Source organism: Heteronotia binoei, chromosome 21 (assembly GCF_032191835.1).
Source record: "Heteronotia binoei isolate CCM8104 ecotype False Entrance Well chromosome 21, APGP_CSIRO_Hbin_v1, whole genome shotgun sequence".
Lineage (NCBI taxonomy): Eukaryota > Metazoa > Chordata > Lepidosauria > Squamata > Gekkonidae > Heteronotia > Heteronotia binoei.
Window position 1 is genome coordinate 183,870,409 of NC_083243.1, and position 21,831 is coordinate 183,892,239.

At 43.7% G+C, this 21,831-nt stretch overlaps 1 protein-coding gene and 1 non-coding gene across 2 annotated transcripts in view; both read right to left on the reverse strand.

Moving 5' to 3' along the window:
- CNTNAP5 (contactin associated protein family member 5) overlaps nucleotides 1-21,831 on the reverse strand; it is a 705,383-nt gene that overhangs the window by 630,732 nt on the left and 52,820 nt on the right. The window lies entirely within an intron of this gene.
- TRNAT-UGU (transfer RNA threonine (anticodon UGU)) lies at nucleotides 14,939-15,005 on the reverse strand. The gene has a single exon. It is a non-coding gene; the product is annotated as a tRNA-Thr (tRNA).

A 21,831-nucleotide genomic window follows, 5' to 3' on the forward strand; every position in this document is an offset into this window, starting at 1 on the left:
AAGTCCCATTGCAGGTCCCCCACCCCACAGCAAGGTAAATGTCCAACACCCAAGAGCAGGACAAAATGGATAAAACCACAGGGAAAAAAAATCACAGATTTTGTATATCCCTAATACACATATCACATAATACACATAACTCCCGTCACAAAAGCCGCGCAAACGCCAAACTGCTTTTTGGCGATTTACGTTTGAGCGGCTTTTGCGACGGGAGTTTCCGGCGCAAAAGGCTGCTCCGCGGCATTTAGTGCGAAATCCGCACAGATCCTGCGCGGTGAAGAGGGGGGTCGCACCGGCTGGAGGTGAGTGCGAAAACGACCATTGAGAAAGCTGGCCGAATACCTCATGTTGACTCCTCCCCTTACATTATATGTTTCTGCAAATAATTCAATGGTACCCTTAGAATTCTGAATGCCAGAGTAACACTAGGTCCAACCTATGCTCCAAGAAGATATTCTTGTCATTCATTAAAGGAAAGCTGATGATTGTCGGTAATGTCTTTGGGCGCACTACTTTTCAGAGAAGACAAAAACTGGCCCCTAAAACAAAGTCCAGCTAGCTCAAGCAAGTGAGCCATGCTTCTTTCAGGACTCCGCTCAGGCAGGACTGCCAATCCATCAAGCATGGATGTGACACTTAAAAAAAAAAATAACTTTCTCTAAGGGATAAAATGGACAGTCCAGGGTATCTTGACCTCATCAGATCTTGGAAGCTCAGCAAGGTCAACCCTAGTTAGTATTTGGATGGGAGACTACCAGAGGATCCCAGAGTTGATAAGCAGAAGCAGGCAGGGGCAAACCACCTCTGTTCATCTCTTGGCTTGAAAACTCTATAGGATCACCTATGACTTCATGGGGAAAAGTCATGAATCAATTTGACATGGGGAGATTGATTCCCTTTGGGCCAAGAAGAGAATTACTGATGTTAGAACTCAAGTGAGTTCAGCAAGCAGTTGGTGCGTTCATTTTGGTATGGTGTAGTGGAGCAAGTTTGGCATAGTGGTTAGGAGCATGGACTCTAATTTGGGTGAACTGGGTTTGATTCCCTACGCCTTCACATGCAGCTGGCGGTGTGCCCTTGGGTCAGTCACAAGTTCCCGCAGAGCTGTTCTCTCAGAGCTCTCTCAGCCCCACCTACCTCACAGGGTGCATTCACACTACACAAATGCATTTTCTATTTCTATTGTGTAAGGATTGCAAAAATCCAGACAGAAAACCCATTAGTGTAGTGTAGTGTGAATGCACCCACAGAGTGTTCGTTATGGGGACAGGAAGAGAAAGGAGATTATATACCACTTTGAGTGAAGGGTGGGGTATAAATCCAATCACCTCTTCCTCTTCCTTCTGTCGTTCTTCTGCATTTAGAAAAATCCAATCACAGTTGCTTCAGTGAAAATGGGAATTTCTCTTCAGAGCTGCTTTTCATGAGTGAAAAAAAGTTATTGATACTTGCTCACCATTTCAGGAATATATGACCATCTGGTTTCTCCTCCACTTAATGAGGATGGTGAGTGGGTCTTAATGACACTTGCGTTGATTTCTCCCAAGTGAAAGAATGCCCTGTTGTCCTTGTAATTCTTGCTTCCATTTCACCAGTGCTGGGTGAGATGGATGAGGTCCCTGATGAACCTTTCATTTGAACAGCCCCATAAACCTGCTGAAGCATCACAAGGAGAAACATCTAGCAATAGCTGGGCTTTGGGCTTTTATGAATTAACCAAATCTGCCCAGGGGGAATCCCAATGAAACTCCCCATTCTCTGAAGTTATAGCTGAGGGCAATGGCAAGCAAGGAAATTGAATGAAGAAAGACTTTAAAATACACGAGAGTCGCAGCAGTGGGGTCTGTTAACAGCAGCTTTCTGATACACACAAAGTCTTCCTTTCATCTTATAGCAGGACCAGCAAGCCATAAGATGATGTGAGGCCCAGGACTGAATCCATTCAGTCAGTTGCACTGAGACGATGTTATTATTGTAATTCCCCCCTTTAATTCGATTGCATCTCACTTTTCTTTGAATGGACCCCAACTGGCATATGTTAGGGATGTGTGTTCATTTCAAACCAAATGAACTGCTCCCCCCAATCCAATTAGTTTTGAAAGACAAAATCAAATGAACATAGACATTAATCAACTTAACTGTCCTTTTTTTTTTTTTTTTTGCCATGGGTTTCAATGGAAAACATGTTTCTGGTTATAACTTCTTTAAATTCTACCCAACCTGAATATTATTTCAGATGCTGTAGTGCATCACTCACGAGAGGAGACAGTTCCTGGTTTTTTATATGCAATTAAAAAAAACCTAAATTGTGCCGAAAAGTGGACACCAAAGCACCTTGAAGCATCAATTACTATAAAACATGAGGAAACGTTTTAATGATTTGACATTTCCTTCGTCCATAAAGGAAGTGTTCCATGAATCACCAAAATAATTGAGAAAGATTCAATTATTCATCAAAGGAAAGAAGAAACCTTCAGCCAATCATCACCATAAAGAAGAAGCATTCCCCTCAGTCATCAATGTAAAGCGAATCTAAAAAAATATCTAAAAATCTTTTTTTTTACAAAAAAAGAATCTCTAAAAGGGAAATGGGAGTGCAAATAGACAAGAGATACTATAGTGACATATTAGAATCGTGAGCCTGCAGCGTAGCTGCTAGGCTGCGTCGGCTGTTTTGCCTCCCTGGGAGGGAGGAGTCAGAGCTCGCCCATTTGGGTGCGCAATGTGGGGGGTGGGGCTAGCCGCTTTAACGGCTAGCTCCACCTTTCCCCCAGCAGTCCTTTGCCGATCGGCCCTCCCACCCGCCCTGTCTGTTATGTAGGCTTCGCTGGTTGCCTCATTTGAGGAGCCGGGTAGGAATTCTTTACGCCTCGGCTGATTGGCTGTTGCTGGGGTGTGTTTTTTGCCTACTCTGCATAGCAGTGCAGTGGATTGTGGAATTGGCTTAGGGAAGGTGCCTTTAAATAGGTGGTCACTTTAGTTGGCAGGTTTTGGGGGTTTAGTGCACTATGAGGCTAGGGGAGGACTGCAAAGCATCCCCCTTTTGGGGAATTTGGGGTCTGGCATGATCAACCTTGGGGTTTGGAGACCCGGGTTTGGAGATTGCAGACTGTCCAGGAGGCTCGGCTAGAGGGTGCCTTTCCGTCGAGACGTGCGTCTGGGTTTGGGCCCTCTGGTGTGGGCCTCCCTGCTGGGCCTGCCTGGAGGGAGCTGAGTTGCTCTGCTCTGGCTGGGGGGCTGGGTCTCTTGCCCGTTAATGGCAGGGGAGCGGTCGCGGTGACCCCTATCCCTGGCCAGGCTGCTGGTGGGGTCCCCTTGCTGTTTATGCTGTTAATTAATAAAGTGGCCCAAATTTTATTCCAATGCATTGTGTCTGACTCTTCATTCCGACCTTGGGGGGCAAACATTCAGTTGGCTGTAAAACAGATTTCTTTTATTTCTGACTGTGTACCTATCATTCTGAAATATGGTGGGGATTTTTTTTCTTGGATCAGACATATAACCCCTGAGAAAGAAATTTCCAGTTTATTAGGCTGGGGTACAATTTTGTGCCAGCTCCAGTTTTAAAGGAGGCATGAGAATACTATTGGTTCTGATAGACCAGGCTTTTACTTGTGAGCAGGACTCTTGAGATGTAGCATACATTTTCCTCACTCCAATAAATGAGCATATAAGATCACCCAGTGAACTTTATGAACCTACTCCTGTCATAATCAACAGACTGACTGCCGACATCTCAATTTGGCATAAACAGATTTACTTTTAAGAATTCTTAGAGGTAGTAAGCATGTCTTAGGGAGAGTCAGCCCCAGCAAGCAGAGATATTTCCCCAAAAACATCATAGAAGTCATAAATGAGATTCTATGTCTGATATGTGTGAATGGACTGCTTTCCATAGACTATGTGCATCAGATGTACATGTGCACAACTGCCAATGTGTACAACATGCAATCATTGTAATATACTTACATATGCATGTGATATAGTAAAAGAAGTGTGTGAGCGCGTGTGTGTGTGTGTGAGAGAGAGAGAGAGACTAATACCTGTTGGAGAGCTTATCATGCTTATTTTTAAAGTCCATCGTTTTGGCAGGTTACACAAAATGAATAATAAAAAGAATCAAAATAGGGGAACATTATTTAAAACATTTAGATAATGAAAGATGAAATGATACAATTCCTGGCAGTCCATTCAGATTCAGTCGTAGTGAGCCACACTATATCGTGACTGCCAGAATTTAATTGGGGGAAATAATTCTGTATCAGGGAAAGGCTTAAGAAATATACAACAATATCCATTTGTCCTGATGAGAAACTCCAAACTGATAAAATAACATTCAGCAGGGAGGTCTCATCCTTCCCACCCCATGCTCTTGAAGTTACATCCTAACACTGGAGTTAATGCTTGAAGGTCTTTGTTGTGCTTGTGATTGTTTCAGAAAAGCAGAAGAAACGTTACATAGGTACAAATGGTGCTCACAGAGCACCTATAATTAGGGATGGGCATCAACTGAGCCATGAAGCAAAATTCATTGCAAATTTTGCCTTGTTCGTGGTTTGCAAACCAAAGTTTGGGACGGGTCTACTATCATAAACTTCCACAAATTTTGAAAGCAATTTGTGGTGGTTCATGGATAGAGCAGAAAGCAGGGATTTAAAGGGACTCTGAGCTTTCACAGGTAACAGAAAATGGGTTTAAAGGGACTGCAGTCCCTTTCATCAGGGTTTGTGGGGTCACAAACCATGAACTGACTCAGTACATGAACAAACTTCCCAGTTGAATTCAGTTTGTTTTGTGGGTCAGCCATAAACCAACAGAAACCACATTTTTCCAGTTTGTGCACATCCCTAAATATGATACATACCTATCACAGAATCATATGGTTGGAAGGGACTTCCAGGGACATCTAGTGCAACTCCCTGCACAATGCAGGAAATTCATAAATACCTCCCCACACACATATATCCCTGTTCCATACCCAGAAGGTGCAAAAAAAACCCTCCAGGACCCCTTGCCAACCTGGCCTGGAGAAAAAAATTCTGACTGACCCCAAAATGGCAACCAGCATTTCCCTGGATGTGTAAGAAGGGCCCACAAGACCTAAGCACTGATGCAACCGTTCCTGCCCTCCTTCTCATGATCTGCCTAATTCACAGAATTCACAGAATCAGCATTGCTATCAGAGGGCCATCTAGCCTCTGTTTAAAAACCTCCAAGGAAGGAGAGCCCACCACCTTCTAAGGAAGCCTATTCCACTGAGGAACCACTCTAACTGTCAGGAAGTTCTTCCTAAAGTTTAGTCAGAAACTCTCTTGATCTAATTTCAACCCATTGGTTTTGATCCAACCTTCTGGGGCAACAGAAAACAATTCTGCACCGTCTTCTATATGACAGCCCTTCAAGTACTTGAAGATGGTATTTATATCACCTCTTAATCATGTCCTCTTCAGGCTAAACATACCCAGCTCCTTCAGCCTTTCCTCAAAGGACATGGTCTCCAGACTCCTCACCATCTTTGTTGCCCTCCTCTGGACGTATTCCAGCTTGTCTATATCCTTTTTAAATTGTGGTGCCCCAAACAGAACACAATATTCTAGGTGAAGTCTAGCCAGAGCAAAGTGATACCATTACTTTATGTGATCTGGACGCTACATCTGTTGTTACAGCCTAAAATTGAATTTGCCTTTTTTAGCTACCTCATTACACTGCTGACTCATGTTCAGTGTACTGCCCACTAAGACCCCTAGACCTTTTTTGCACATACGACTGCCAAGGCAAGTCTCCCCCATTCTATAATTATGCATTTGGTTTTTCCTACCTAAATGTAGAACTTCACATTTATCCTCATTAAAATTCATTTTATTTGTTTTAGCCCAGTTTTCCAGCCTGCCATCCTGTATCCTGACTGTCTTCTACTGTATTTATGACGCCTCCCAATTTAGTATCATCTGCAAATTTAATAAGCATTCCCTCTATTCCTTCATCCACATAATTTATAAAGATGTTGAACAAAACAGGTCCCAGGACAAATCCCTGAGGCACTCCACTTGTCACTCCTTTCCAAGAGGATGGGAAACCATTCACAAGTAGTTTTTGGGTACGATCTGTCAACTAGTTACAGGCTGTGTCCAGACTGCCAGCTTCAGGTGCACCAGAAGCATCTCAAATCGGGCCAGTTCAAAATGGAGCGGCTGAATCCTGATCAGACGCTCCCGTGCAAGTCACCCATTTCGCATGCTGGAGGTACTTTGGTGTGGCTGTTGTGCTCCATCCCCTTTGCACAGTTCGGGTTTATTTTTTTTCCCCCATACATATTTCATGGTTTAGAATACCAATGAGCACCTAGAGCAGACTGGCAAATTTACACCACCAATCCGCCTCTTTTGCATGCTCCTGCATTCAGACATCAGGAAAAGCAGATGGCAAATGGCTAAAAGAATTTGCTACCACTTTATAAGTGGTAGTTTTTTGAGTTGCCTCAGAGATGCCAGAGGATGGGGTGAGGACAGTACCAGATGGGAGGCAGATATGCATGTTTGGACTTGATTTTTAATCCATCTGTGAGCTGTCCCTATGTCAGTTTAAACGGCCAGTCAGGACCCAGCCACAGATTCTCCTAACAGTATTTATTTATTTATTTTGGTTAATTCATTTTCCACCCTTTTCCGGATGGACTCAGGGCGGATTACATCCAGATAAAACCAGTCACATACAATAAAACCAACAAAACCAATACATTACCATTAAAACAACAATACAACACAGTTCTGTATAACAAAGGCGGGTGGGTTCACAGTGCAGGTTGGAGTATAATCAATGGTCCGAATAAATAGTTCAGATGACAGCCCACTGTGGGGGAGGATAGCCGATGGTGTAGGCCATAAGGAAAAGGACGCCCGCTTGACTCAATCAAACGCCTGGCGGAACAGCTCCATCTTACAGGCCCTATGGAAAGGTAACAAGTCTGGTAGGGTCTGTATCTCCACAGGGAGCTGATTCCACCAGTATGGGGCCAGGGCCGAAAAGCCCCTGGCCCTGGTCGAGGCAAGATGGACGTCCTTTGGGCCAGGGATAACCAGAAGATGTTGGTTGGCAGATCGTAGCAACCTTTGGGGGTCATATGGGGAGAGGCTATCCCGCAGGTATGTCGGTCCCAGGCCACATAAGGCTTTAAATGTCAATACTAAAACCCTGAAGCATATCCGGTACTCAACTGGTAACCAGTGCAATGAGCGCAACATTGGCTGACTGCTTGCCCGTACAGACAATCCGGTTAGGAGCCTTGCTGTCACATTTTGCACCAGCTAAAGTTTCCGGATCAGTCTCAAGGGCAAGCCTGCGTACAGCGAGTTACAGTAGTCCAACCTGGAAGTGACCGTTGCATGGATCACTGTAGTTAGGTCCTGGGATGTCAGATAAGGCACCAGCTGTTTGACCTGCCAAAGATGGAAGAAGGCAGATTGCGCAACTGCTGTGACCTGGGCCTCCATGGACAGGGAGGCATCCAGTATCACCCCCAAACTCCTCACCTTTTGAGCTGGCACCAAAGGGGCGCCATCTAGGGTGGGAAGTCGGATGCCCGATCCTACTCCTCCCCAACCCAGGTACAGGACCTCCATTTTAGTTGGATTAAGCTTCAGCTGGTTTAACTGCAACCATCCCGCCACAGCTTCTAATGCCCTGGTCAGAAGGTCTGGGGCAGTGTCCAGATGGCTGTCCATCAACATATAACAGTAACAGAATCACAACATTTTACCAACTTGTTGACAAGAATAGTATGTAGAACTTTATCAAAAGCCTTACTGAAATCAAGATAAACTATGTCTACAACATCCCCACCTGATCTAGCAAGGTAGCAACTTTCTCAAAAAAGGAGATCAGGTTAGTCTGACATGACTTGTTCTTGAGAAACCCATGCTGGCTCTTAGTAATCACAGCCATCTTTCCTAAATGCTCAAGAACTGATTGTTTAATGATTTGTTCCAAAACTTTTCCAGATATATACATCAAGCTGACAGGTCAGTAGTTACCTGGATCCTCCCTTTTCCCCTTCTTGAAGATGGAGACATTTGCCAACCTCCAATTTTCTGGTACCTCACCTGTTCTCCAAGGATTATACCTGGTATACTAAAGTTTATATTCATTTACACGTACCTAATTGCATATTAAAAGTAACGGTAGATTCCCCCCTTTCCGTTTATTTTCTGTAGCTTCTATAATTTTAGAACTTGCTATTGATCTTCAGGAGGACGCTTGTAAAAGTAGGTTTGGTCAAGAACCATCCCTCCCCAGACATTAAAACAAGGAAGGATATTGTTGCAGATAACAAACTATGCCATGAATCTTAGGCAAAGCATCTGTTGAATCTCTAAAACGTTGAGGCATTCCTTCCCTGCTCCCCCATACCTTGAGCTATAATATGTGGCTACGCTCAGCATTTTGAGAAACGTAGTTTAAAAAAACTTTTTTTTCCTGGGCTACTGACACCTTCATTCTAAGTGGTATGCAGTTGAACTGGAATTATGTGGATTGAGCTGTGTGGTGGGAATAATATTTGGTATGCAGGTTTTAAGAATGATAAATTGGACCTATGTGCCCAAGAGCATGGTGGATGGTCAAAAAGACGAGTGCAGTCTTGTTTACAGCGTTCAGATGATCTGAATTTTCAAAATTGGGGGGTGCTTGTGGAATTCTGACATCCTTCAATCTCCCCCTCCCTCATATGCACCAGTTAAGCTTCGGTCTCTTCAGCGCAACAGGAATTAGGGCCTCTCCAAAACTAAGAGCCCATGCCCATGAATATTTAAGCCATTTTACTTCCATTAAATAATTACGTTCAATTCTCATGGGGATATTTTTTTCACTGTATGTCAGTTTATAAGTAGTGAGCAAATAAATGCATGAACAAGGAGCTGCCACCGTCAGGACCGGATCGACATGTTTTTGAGGGGGGGGGGGCAAAATCAAAAAATGGCACCCCCTTATGGGCCATTCTATTTTATGGTTCCATAGAATACAATGAACTCCATACCCAATTTGCTGCCCCCCCACGTCAGCACCCAGGGCAAGGACCCCCCTCTGCCCACCCCCCCTAGATCCAGCCCTGGCCACCATTCATAGCTCCCTGCACATTTACTGAATTCACACTTCAGTGTTTTCTGTGTACACTTAAACATTTTATACCACGCAAATGTAATGCATGAAGTGGGCCTTTGGGTGTCCTACAAACACACACAAATTACTGGTAGGACATTCAGCCAACAATAATATAAACTCCGCAGCAAATAGTTATACTCCCTACCTCCCTGAAACATCTCTCAAATGGTGCAATTTCTGTTAACGTTAGAGTCGTTTTCATCCTCATTTGTACCAAACATTCCGCTCAGCCAATATTGAATCCAGCACAATTTATAGCATCTCTTGAAAACCCAGCCATCTCCATCATAAGCAGCCATTGCTAGGATTTGGATTTGGTGGCTTCATTGTATGGAATAAAAATTGTGCGTTTTTACAGCTAATATCTCACAGCTTAATTAGTAATATTTCCCCAGGCTGAGAGCAATCAGCTATGTTTCAGTTAACTTAAAGTTTACATTTGTCTAAACATAGATGCTTCTGTGAGTCAATCTACTGTCACCTTACAAGAAGGTGGTAGGGAAGGAACTCTTAAAAAAAGCAAGCAATCGCTAAAATTGTTTCTTCCCATTGAACAGAAAAGTGAGTTGGCCTTTTGGTTATGGCCCCAACTTTTTGGAATATGCCCTAGGCACTGTGCCTAATGGATAAGTTGGCCCTGCTTTTGAGGCCCCTAAACATTTAAAGTGATGGCACAAGATGTGCATACAAACAAGCTGCAACATTTGTCAATAGCTAATAAACAAACAAATGTTACTAACCTGAACCCCCTTTCGAGCTTGAGGCTGAGACCAAATGACCTCCTGCCCACCCCCTCTGACTGGCCCTGCAAATCACTGAACTCTGCCTTGTCCCTCCCTTCCAGAACCATCCATCCACATCATGTCTGGTGTTAACAATGGTAGTAGCAATAGCAGCGATTGCCATGCCACTCTGTAAGGGCTTAATTTATCCTGTCACCCAGAATGATGAAAAAGCATTGTCCCAGAGTGCCCAGACAGATTTTCAAAACAACTTAGTACTCTGTAGGGATATCAGTTGGGTTGCCATCTCCAAGTTGGGAAATACCTGGAGATTTTGAGGTAGAACCTAAGGAAGGAAGCATTTGAGAAGGGAAAGGACTTCAATCCACCTTCCAAAACAGCCAATTTCTCCAGAACTGTTCCGTCCCTTGGAGATCAATTGTAATCACAGGAGATCTACAGCCACCACCTGAAGGTTGGCAACCCTATATGCTCTAGGGCTTCTTGCATCTGGAGTGCTGCCAGGTATACTTATGACAATGTCCCAGGTACAAGAAACCCTAGAGTATGTAGTTACAAGGCTCCTGATGTCTTACTGTCATCCTGGGAGACATTAGTGCTGACCTGCATGTGCTCAGAAGTTTAGCGATCTAATCCAGAGAAAGAGTTGTAGAAACTTGTAATCAGGGCTTTTTTTGGGGGGGGGGGGGAGAAAAAGCCCAAGAGAAACTTATTTGCATATTAGGTCACACCTCCGACGCCAAGCCAGCCAGAACTGTGTTCCTGAACATGAACATATGAACATATGAAGCTGCCTTATACTGAATCAGACCTTTGGTCCATCAAAGTCAGTATTGTCTTCTCAGACTGGCAGCGGCTCTCCAGAGTCTCAAGCTGAGGTTTTTCACACCTATTTGCCTGGACCCTTTTTTGGAGATGTTAGGGATTGAACCTGGGACCTTCTGCTTCCCAAGCAGATGCTCTACCACAGAGCCACCGTCCCTCCCCAAATGATCCCCAAATGTTCCTGTGCATTCCTGCACAAAAAAAAAAAAAAACCTGCTTGTAATGGAACCTAGTTTTATGAACTAGAGACATTTATTTTCTGAACTCGGTAAAAAGGATTTGGACAGCATTGCTATTATTTCCCCAAAATGAACAATGAAATCCTCAAAAAAATTTTAAAAAAATCCTCAGATGGATTACAGTCCTGTGCTATATTAATCAAAGTCCATCTCCAAAGTAGGAAAGTACTCTTCCATGTCATTAATCAGTTGCAGTGCAATCCTAAACCAAGGTGGCACCTTCTAAATACGTTGATTTTAAAGGACATAAAAATTAAAGTTAAGGTAGTCCCCTGTGCAAGCACCAAGTTGTTAACAAGCCATGGGGTAAAGTCACATCCTAATGTTTTCTTGGCAAACTTTTTATGGGGTGGTTTGCCATTGCCTTCCCCAGTCATCTGCACTTTATCTCCAGCAAGCTGGGTACTCATTTTACCAACCTCAGAAGGATGGAAGGCTGAGTCAACCTGGAGCCAGCTACCTGAACCCAGCTTCCTCCAGGATTGAACTCAGGTTGGAAGCAGAGCTTGGACTCTGCACCACGAAGCTCCATTCAAAGGACAAAGAAGGGTGTAACTGTTAGGACTGTACTTTCTTACAGTTCAGTATTGAGAAGAAGAAGAGGGGTAGATAGGGTTGCCAAGTCCCCCGCGGCCTCCCCCAATGTCGCCGGTGTGATGATGTCACCCAGAAGTGACGTCATCGCACCGGCGACACTGTGCGCCTGCCGATCTAGGTGTTTTCAGAAAAACTCTATGGTTTTTCTGGATGCTCTAGAGATTTGGGAGGGAAAACTCTATGGTACAATAGGTACAATAGAGTTTTTCCCTCCCAAATTGCTAGAGCATCTGGGAAAACCATAGAGTTTTCCCAGAAATGCCTAGAACAGCTAGCACATGGCGTCACTGGCACAATGATGTCACTTTTGGGTGATGTCACCATGCCGGCGATGTCAGGGGAGGTTCCCCCCACCAGCCCAATGTGGGCTGACATGTTGGGAACCTCCAGGGTGGGAGAAACTTTGCCCGGCCCAGGGGCTTGGCAGCCCTAAGAGTAGAGGCTAAAATTCTCTCCAACTCAAGAGAGGTGCAACATCAAAAGGAATTTAATTGAAATACTAGAGCCTTTGTGTGGTCCAATGAACATGCTTATAAAGCTTCTGAGCCTCCCCATTCACTTTAATGAGGGGCAGCTGTACGGGTGCTTAGAACTGCTGGCTTTCTTTATCATACAGAATACTGCCCTGTGTAAAATCACTAGGTAAGAGCAAATCTACAGTCATGTATTCTCCGCCATCTCCATCCCACTTCTCCGTTCCTATTCCCACTTCTCCCCACTTCTGGTTCTTCAGCCTGTTTCCCCCACTGCAGGCTAATGACTTTACCCAATCAAAAATGATTTGTCTGTAGCATTTGGTTGAGAGAATGTTGCTCTTATTAATTATCCTCCACTCTGTCTTGCATGTTGGGAATATGGCAATATTTATTGCTGTCAGAAGCTCTATTGATTAGTACATTAAAATGAAGCAGTTCATCTAATAAAAAGCCTCTAATTGGTTGTAAGTCCATGGAAGAAAGTGACTCTAACTGGATATAATCTCTTGTGGGGCATAAACGTTCCAATTTAGGTTTGATTTTTTTTTTAAAAAAAGATCTTGGTATAAAATGACTGCGACTGCTATCACCAACCTCTTGTACAAAGAAAGAGAAAAATGTCATGACCTCTGTTCCTCCTTACACACAGGCATGCTTCCCAGGAAGTTTGTTGTGGCACATGCTGTGTCAGCACAGATTTCATTAAATTCCCCAAAGTGTAGTTCCCTCTTTGGCCTGAGCTCATTATCATTCATCAGACCGTCTTTCCTTGACGGCCCTTAAGCTGTCGTTTCCCTTTTGTTCTACTTCCTTTCTGAGAGCGCTTTTCAATTTTCCACATTGCTAATAGAGCTTGAGGTGAAGGTAAAAAACAAAACAAAAAAAACATTTGGGTCTTTCAGCAGGATCAATCATTTTATGTGCCATTCATTTTAGAATCCGTACCGTAACAGACACATATTAATCAGCAGAGGGGCCATGTTTCAGCCATTGTACTCTGTCAGCCCTCCTCACGACAGAGCTTAAAATGGATTGAACAAACTTGCTGCAAAGCCACACTTGCAAAGAATTGCTCTGTGCATAGCCAGGATAAAGAAGAAGAAGGAAGAAGACATTGGATTTATATCCCGCCCTCCACTCAAGAGTCTCAGAGCGGCTCACTATCTCCTTTACCTTCCTCCCCCAAAACAGACACCCTGTGAGGTAAATGAAGATATTCGATTTATATCCCGCCCTCCACTCAAGAGTCTCAGAGCGGCTCACAATCTCCTTTACCTTCCTCCCCCACAACAGACACCCTGTGAGGTAAATGAAGATATTGGATTTATATCCCGCCCTCCACTCCGAAGAGTCACAGAGCGGCTCACAATCTCCTTTACCTTCCTCCCCCACAACAGACACCCTGTGAGGTGGGTGCAGCTGAGAGGACTCTCACAGCAGCTGCCCTTTCAAGGACAACCTCTGCCAGAGCTATGGCTGACCCAAGGTCAGCAGGTGCAAGCGGAGGAGTGGGGAATCAAACCCGGTTCTCCTAGATAAGAGTCCGCACGCTTAACCACTACACCAAACTGGCTCTTGGTATTGTTTTTCTGTAAGATGAGCAAAAAGGGTATGGTCATTTTGGTCAAGCAAAGATTTTGTTGTTGTTGTTAAAAGAATAAAACTATTGTAGCAACAGTAGAGGCTGTAGCAACATTTACAATGAGAGGGATTGTGACTGAGTGGAAGAGCCTCTACTTTGCATGCGGAATTTCCCCAGTTCAATTCCCAGTATCTCCAGATAAAACAAGCAGACAGTAGGTGACGTGAAAGCCTGAGACCATGGAGAGAGCTGCTGCTGCCAGTCTGTGTAGACCACCAACTGGATAGCAGTGCACTGAAGACATCTCCACATCTGCCATTCAAGAAGGTATTCACAGATACTGTTGCTTACCCAGGAGACAACTGGCTGACATTGGTGGACCAATGTAAGGCAGCTTCATGTGTATTCATGGCTAGCCTTCTCCAGATTACATTATATTGAAATCAATATGCAAAGAGGCTGAATGTGTATAAGGGCAGAGGCTCTGTCCTCCACCTATGCGTGATGACAGGCTTCTGAACATGGAGTCTACACACACACAAATGTGCATGCATAGGTTCCATTTCTCTGCTCCAGGATACCAATTTCTCAGCCTAAGAACACAGATTATACAATCACAACCTGAGCATTGTGCATGGACAGGACCGCTGCAGTGGTGTCCACTCTTTCCATACAGATCTATTTCAAACATGTAATGGCCTCTGTAGAGGGTTATGTCTTTAGTAATTCTCCACCACCAACTAAATAGTAGTGCACTGAAGATATCTCCACATCTGCCATGCAAGAAGGTATTCACAGATACTGTCGCTTACCCAGGAGACAACTGGCTACATTGGAGAGCTTGCAGCAACTCTCTCCCCTCTCACTCATGGCCTAAAGGTTACAAGGACAGCAGCTGATTCCTTCTGATACAAACTCCAGGGCTCCTCCAGCTGTCTACAGGTGCATTCATACATACTAAATGTGGTTTGCAACTGGATTTTACTATGCACGAATAGCAAAATCCACTTGCAAACAGTCACCATGTGAAAGCACCCTATCTCTCAGGGTGTTTGATTTCCCTGGTAGACCAAAAAAGGAGCCAAAACAGTCCCAAAACTATCATTCTTTGCTAGGAAATGGACAAGATTACACATGAAAGGTAGACCTGGCATCCCGGTCACAATTGTCAGCCAACTCCATAGTTGAACATATGAAGCTGCATTATACTGAATCAGACCTTTTTGGTCCATCAAAGTCAGTATTGTCTTCTCAGACTGGCAGCGGCTCTCCAGGGTCTCAAGCTGAGGTTTTTCACACCTATTTGCCTGGACCCTTTTTTGGAGATGCCGGGGATTGAACCTGGGACCTTCTGCTTACAAAGCAGATGCTCTGCCACTGAGCCACCGTCCCTCCCCTGTTTAGTGATTGTGATGAGCTATGCCATCTAACCAGCATACCTGAGGGACCGCGTCTCCACATACGAGCCCCGGAGGTTGTTACGTTCAGCCACCCAACATCTTCTGACCATCCCTGGCCCAAAGGATGTCCACCTTGCTTCGACCAGGGCCAGGGCTTTTTCGGCCCTGGCCCTGACCTGGTGGGATCAGCTCCCTTCAGAGGTCCGGGTCCTTCTGCATCTGTTACCATTCCAGAAGGCCTGTATGACGGAGCTGTTCCGCCAGGCCTTTGGCTGGGGTGGGCAGGCGTCCTTATCTAGCTATACCATCAAACTGGCCTCCCAACACTGACTGACTACCATCTGGACTGGAGGAAATCAGGCTGATATAGTTGGCATCTTTCAGACACCTAAATTAAATGTCTATCTTACCCACACTGCCTTAACTTAAGTTAAATCTGAGCTAATGGCTCAACTGTCTTCAATTTTTAATGTTTTAATTGTTTAACTGTTTATCTATTGTTGGTTTTTAACTGTTTAATATGCTGGAATCTGCCCTGAGCCCTTAGGGGAAAGGGCGGAATATAAATCCACAGAAATGAAATAAATAAACAAACAAACAAACAAGGGCTGCATCAAATGCTCACAGCCACATTTTCAGCATTAAAGCAGGGCTGAAGTGATACTCTCTAAATGTCTAACTATTAAATGTTCTAGCAGAAGTCCATAATGGTCTTCTCCATTTCAGGGACTAGTCCATGAAATGGCTTATTTCTTCCTTCAATACTCTAAGTATGGAACAATCCTAACAATATTATTCTGTATCATAGGGAGTCCTGTGTAGAGCTGTAATACTTTCTGTATAAAACCACACAGGGTTGGCATGCATGACATTCCAGTTTCAAACTTTAGTGAAGAGCTTCTAGGATCAGAGCAGGATAAAAACTTGAGTATATAGTGTCTAAATTACTAAAACATGGGTCCATAGTAACTTTGCATGTCCACCATGACAGAAGAGAAGGAGCCAGCCGTCTGGAACTCTCCATTCGTTTAAACAGGACTCTTTTTAAAAATGTTATGCATGTGGGCATAACAAAGCATTTTTGAGCACAGAAAGATTTCTCTCTGTGGAGTTCAACCTGCTCATCTAATTTTCATACTGCAACACAAAAGTTTGGTGTAGTGGTTTGGTGTAGTGGTTAAGTGTGAGCCAGTTTGGTGTAGTGGTTAAGTGTGAGCCAGTTTGGTGTAGTGGTTAAGTGTGCGGACTCTTATCTGGGAGAACCGGGTTTGATTCCCCGCCCCTCCACTTGCACCTGCTAGCATGGCCTTGGGTCAGCCGTAGCCCTGGCAGAGGTTGTCCTTGAAAGGGCAGCTGCTGTGAGAGCCCTCTCCAGCCCCACCCACCTTACAGGGTGTCTGTTGTGGGGGAGGAAGGTAAAGGAGATTGTGAGCCGCTCTGAGACTCTTCGGAGTGGACAGCGGGATATAAATCCAATATCTTCTTCTTCTTCAAAATGATCCTGAAAAGTGTCACTTTGTTGAATCCAACCCATTTTGTTACACCATCTTCGTGGGGCTGGGTAAATCTCTAAACAAACAAAGGAATCCATCTACCTTCTATTGCTTTTCCTTATCCTTGTAGCATTACCCTCCATCTGTGCATGGGGATTTTGTAGCTATTCCAGTGGGTATACATCAGGAGTAGGATTTAAAGAAAATTATACCAGTGGATCCATTGATAAATTTCTTTGAAACTGTTGTGTTTATTGACCTATGAAGGTAGAATATGGGTAGACAATTGGGGAATAAAAGCCTCTGATGCCAGAATGGTCCTAGGTTAAATTCCAGAGAATCTGGTGGATCTATGAGCTCTGCATCTTATCGCCTTTTGCAAAACCCATCTACTGGTCTGCATTGGGTGCACAGCCTTAAAAATGAGTTGTGGGTGAAATGGCCTTAATGGTCGTTATCCTCACAAATGGCCAAATGGCAAAAATTATTCTGATCATCCCAGTTGCATTTCTTAGTGTATTGGCAACCTTTTTGCAAGCCTGTAGGCTGAACCTGTACCCAGTTAAATATCAAAAAAACAGGTTTGATATTTAAGTCTTCTTTTCATTAACGTTTCTAGACTTTTCCTTGTCTCTTGCTTACCTCGTCCAAAGGAGTTGAAAAGTAGTACTGAAACCAAAGAGAAATAGTCCCTCCTCTTTCTACTGTAGTAAGGTCTGAAATCTCCAAGACTTCCACCCTTTCCCCATTTTCAGAGGGGAAAGGGATAGCAGAGGGTGTAGCTGGGCTTGCCAGTAGGTCATTTGGAAGTATATTGGTTCTGTGCTATTCGTTCAAGGAGCTTGTTAATATTAACAGGGTACAACCTGGGAGATACATTTTCTTCAGAATTCACAGCATTTTTTTTTTTATTGTTCTACAGTGAACATCTGATCAAGAGTATCAGTCTTACCTAACAGTTAATGTGGCATGTAAATTATTCATGTAGCTGCATATTGAACAAATGACAGTCTGGATAGGGAGTAATTTTTTTTCTTCTCCCAAGCTATTCATTTATAGAAGAAGCAAAGGTGAATAAGAGAGAAGCCATTAATGTGTGCTGATGCCGCAAGGGAACGAAACCGCTGGTTTGTGTTATAGGAAATGCACTGTGCCAGAAAGAAACTGATAGGGGAATTTAAAGCCCTGACAAAATGTCCAGTGAGTAACAAATAAGTACAGAGATAATCCTCAAACACATGTTTGAGTCGAAAGAAACATTTCTATAGACAGAGTCACAGAATCACTTGATTTCTCAAAACTCATTGCCCCCCAAGTCGGAATAAAGAGACGGACACAATTGGATTGGTGAAACTATGGGCCACTTTTATTAAAATTAACAACAATGGCAAGGGCAACTGAACTGCGGCCAGGTCAGGGCCAGGGTTCTCCTCAGACCGCTCCCCCGCCTTTTTCAGCGGGCGAGAGACCCGGCCCCCCAGCCGGAGCTGTGACCCACAGCTCCCGCTAGGCAGACCCAGCAGGGAGGCTCGCACCGGAGGGCCCAAACACCAGACGCGAGTCTCAGCGAAAGGCACCCATCCAATCGAGTCTCCAGGACAGTCTGCATTCACATACCTCGGGCCACACCAAAGGTAGATCCTGACAGACCCCTAACTCCCCAAAAGGGGGAGGCTAACCGGTCCTCCCCAGGCCGCCTGGTGCCATAAACCCCGTAGAACCTGCCCTAAAAGTGACCAAACTCTACCAGAGCACCAACCCAAAGCCAATTCCTCAGGGTAGGCAAAAAACACCCTCCAGCCACCAGCCAAAAAGCCGGGGAGTGAAAAAATTCCTACCCGGCCCCTCCAAACGGAAGCGACCAGCAAAAAGCCTGCATAACAGACAGGGCGGGTGGGTGGGCCGACAACGCCGGGAAGACTGTCCCAGCAACGAGCGGGGCTTCAGCAACAGCGCTGAAGCCCCGCCCCTTCAGAAACGCGCCTAGGAAGGCGCCGATGTTGCCGCTCTCCCTCCGAAGGGAGGCAAAACGTCCCCTCAGCCACGCTGCGAAGCAGCGGGCTTGCGGAGACGTCAATGAGCAGCAACTGAATGTGGGAACTGACACACTGAAAGCAATCATGCATGTTAGGTGAAAATTCTGTGGCGTTGGATCCATGATGGTCTTTTCACATGGGCATTTTGTTTTATTTTTTTAGTTATCAAATGATGAACACCAATGTATGGCAAAAATTAAAAAAAAAAAAAAGCAAAGTGAAATTTGCATAGATTGAAAAGTATTTTTGGTTGCTAATATTTAGGAACTTTCTTTGCCCTTGAAACAACTCCATCCATGGCTGCTTCAGATGCGTTTTCATTTATTCATACAAGAGGTTTACAACAAACACGGGACTAGATTAAAATTACAAAACTTTAAAAAGAAAACCTAGCAAAAAATGAATTAGAGTTGTCATGGCTGGATGAAGTTTTAGAAGTATGGATGTAAGAGTGCATACATGGCAAAAAGGGTCAGAGTTCGCTGACCTGTTTTTAAACCCAATTCCAATGAGCTATGTAGCTGTAATTCTTAAAGCCAAGTCATAACCCTGACCACTCCTCACTCCCTCATCTGCTTTCCTAGTTTGACTATGAAACTAAAAGTAAACCTGGCTATAAATAGAGGGGAACGTTCAGAGGAAAAGTTGTAGACACAGGAAAGGTTCAGCAGCTTTTTCATTTTTCTCTATGTAAAATCACTTTGTAGGAATACAACACACTTTGTGGAAATGCTTATTTTAAGTCTACTCCCAAAACTTGAAAGTGTGAATGAAAAAATCTTTTTTTTTTTAAATGTACATTAGACAAGTTTGGTCATCAGGGAGCCTGGTGTACCAAACAGGGAACTTAGAGCTGCAATCAGCTCCGTTTTACAAACCACCTGCATCATGTATAAATGATGAAAACATGCCATTAAACACTGGATCAGAGATTATATTTGAAAATATGGTCAATGGAAATGCAGCAAATTACTTAACCAAAGCAGTAAACCTTCTCAAGGACAATACATAGATGGCAGTTATTTATTTTTTTTACAGATGGTGAATTTAAAGCACATCTTGCTTCATCACATACTGGTATTTCTGTAGATGGAACAAGGAGGAAAAATGAGTGCGAAAGCTTACAATCAAAACCTGAGTGATGCAAGCAGATTTATCTTAGTGGCAGGTAGGAGTCTTGTCTAACTCCCTGGGGCAAAGAGAGTAATGAGGTTAGTGATGAAAAATAAGCCACTGTTAAAGTACAGAAAAGCATGCAAGAGAAGGCAAGGGTGGCAGGGAAAGATAACAGGCAGTGTCTGCGGATCACTGAGCTGACAACTGTGTTGGCAAATAGCAATAAAAAGGCAAAAAAAAAGCCTCTGGATATTTGCAGGTAGCATGCATAGTTGTAGACAGCCAATATTAGTGCAAGAAAATTCTTGACACACTTGCTTCCCATGGTAATTTAAAGCTTTCCGCCATCTTGAAGCATCACGCATCTTTCGCAATCCTTCTGGGCAACAGCAGGAGGACTGAAACTTTTGCAAAGGAGCTTCAGAAATGTGACAGCTCAAACCGACTCAATCCATAAAAGGTAAAGGTAGTCCCCTGTGCAAGCACCAGTCGCTTCCAACTCTGGGGTGACGTCAAATGACGATGTTTTCATGGCAGACTTTTTATGGGGTGGTTTGCCTTTGCCATTGCCTTCCCCAGTCATCTACACTTTACCTCCAGCAAGCTGGGGACTCATTTTACCAACCTCGGAAAGATGGAAGGCTGAGTCAACCTTGAGCCGGCTACCTGAACCCAACTTCTGATGGGATTGAACTTGGGTCGTGAGCAAAGCTTGAACAGCAGTACTGCAGTTTACCACTCTGTACACAACCGATAGCAACGGATAATTTTGACCGTTCAGTGCTCATGGGTTTAAAGAAACCCAAAGTATTGCCTTTTAAGAAAACCTTTCTACCCCTGCTATCAAGTGTATTAGTTCCTGCATAAACCTGTATCTACACTTTAATCAGGTTGTGTGCTGTTACTGTGATAACTATGCTGCCAATAGGAATGAGGATGTTATGTTCTTACAAGCAAGCTGCCATTCAGACAGAACAGCAGCATAATCCTACGCATTAAAGCACTACGTAAGACAATCACAAGGTAATCATACATTGTTCTTATTGAAAGCTACAGATTTACAGGGTAAACATTGCAAATGATCTATACTCATTAAATTCCTTCCATCTAAACTGTTTCTTTTTTAACTATGGTTACTAAACTCAGAGATAATATATTCTGGAATATTTAATTGCATTAAGATTTACATCCCCCCAAATATAGCTTTGTAGAGTCCTCAGGCTACCCAACAACAGAGTCTAAAATAGTAGTAAAGCAAGATAAAAACAACACTATCTATTTTAAATTAAACGCAGCAACAGCAGCAACAGTTTAAAAGCCTTTCTAGCAACTTTGCCAACAGAAATATATGCTGCCTAAAAGTTTAGTGTGTTCATCCGTTGCATTCTTAGAATCTTCATTTTAAGAGATGTGCACAGAAATAACTGACCATTTATGTTGTTTTGTTCTTAGATACTTGCAATTGTTTTCTTTATCATTGTTATTATACCTAGTCACTTTCTTTCATCATCCTTTCCCCACTGGAACGTATTTCCACCTGTAAACCCCCCCACCCCCAATTGTATTATTTCAAATAATAAACATTTTTAAAATATATCCAGAGCAGGAAAACAGACAGAAAGGCAGTGAGGCCTTTGGATGATAATGGAATAAAGGAAGAAGAAGAAGTTCAATGACTTTTTTTTTACTTTTGCGTTTGTTGTGGAAAGTGTGGGGTATGTACCCATGCCACAGCCCTTATTTTCAGGAAGGGAGTCTGAATAGATGAGCCAAACTGAGCTGTCCAGAAATGAAACTCTAGACCACTTGGGGAAATTAAAAACCACTATGTCTCCACGTCCTGATGGCATACACACATATATGTAACCTATCACTAAATTCAACTGCTGTACCAGAAGACTGGAGATTAGCAAATGTGATATCAATTTTTAAAAAGGAATCCAGAAGGGAACCAGGAAATTGCAGGCCAATCAGCATACCATCTAACCCAGGCAAATTGGTATAAATTGTAATCAAAGGTAGAATTCTTAGGGAAATAGGACAGAGCCTGCGGAGGGAAAATCACTGCAAAGGGAAGTCATGCCTCAACAACCTTTTGGAGTTCTTTGAGAAAGAAGAAGATGAAGAAGATATTGGATTTATATCCCGCCCTCCACTCCGAAGAGTCT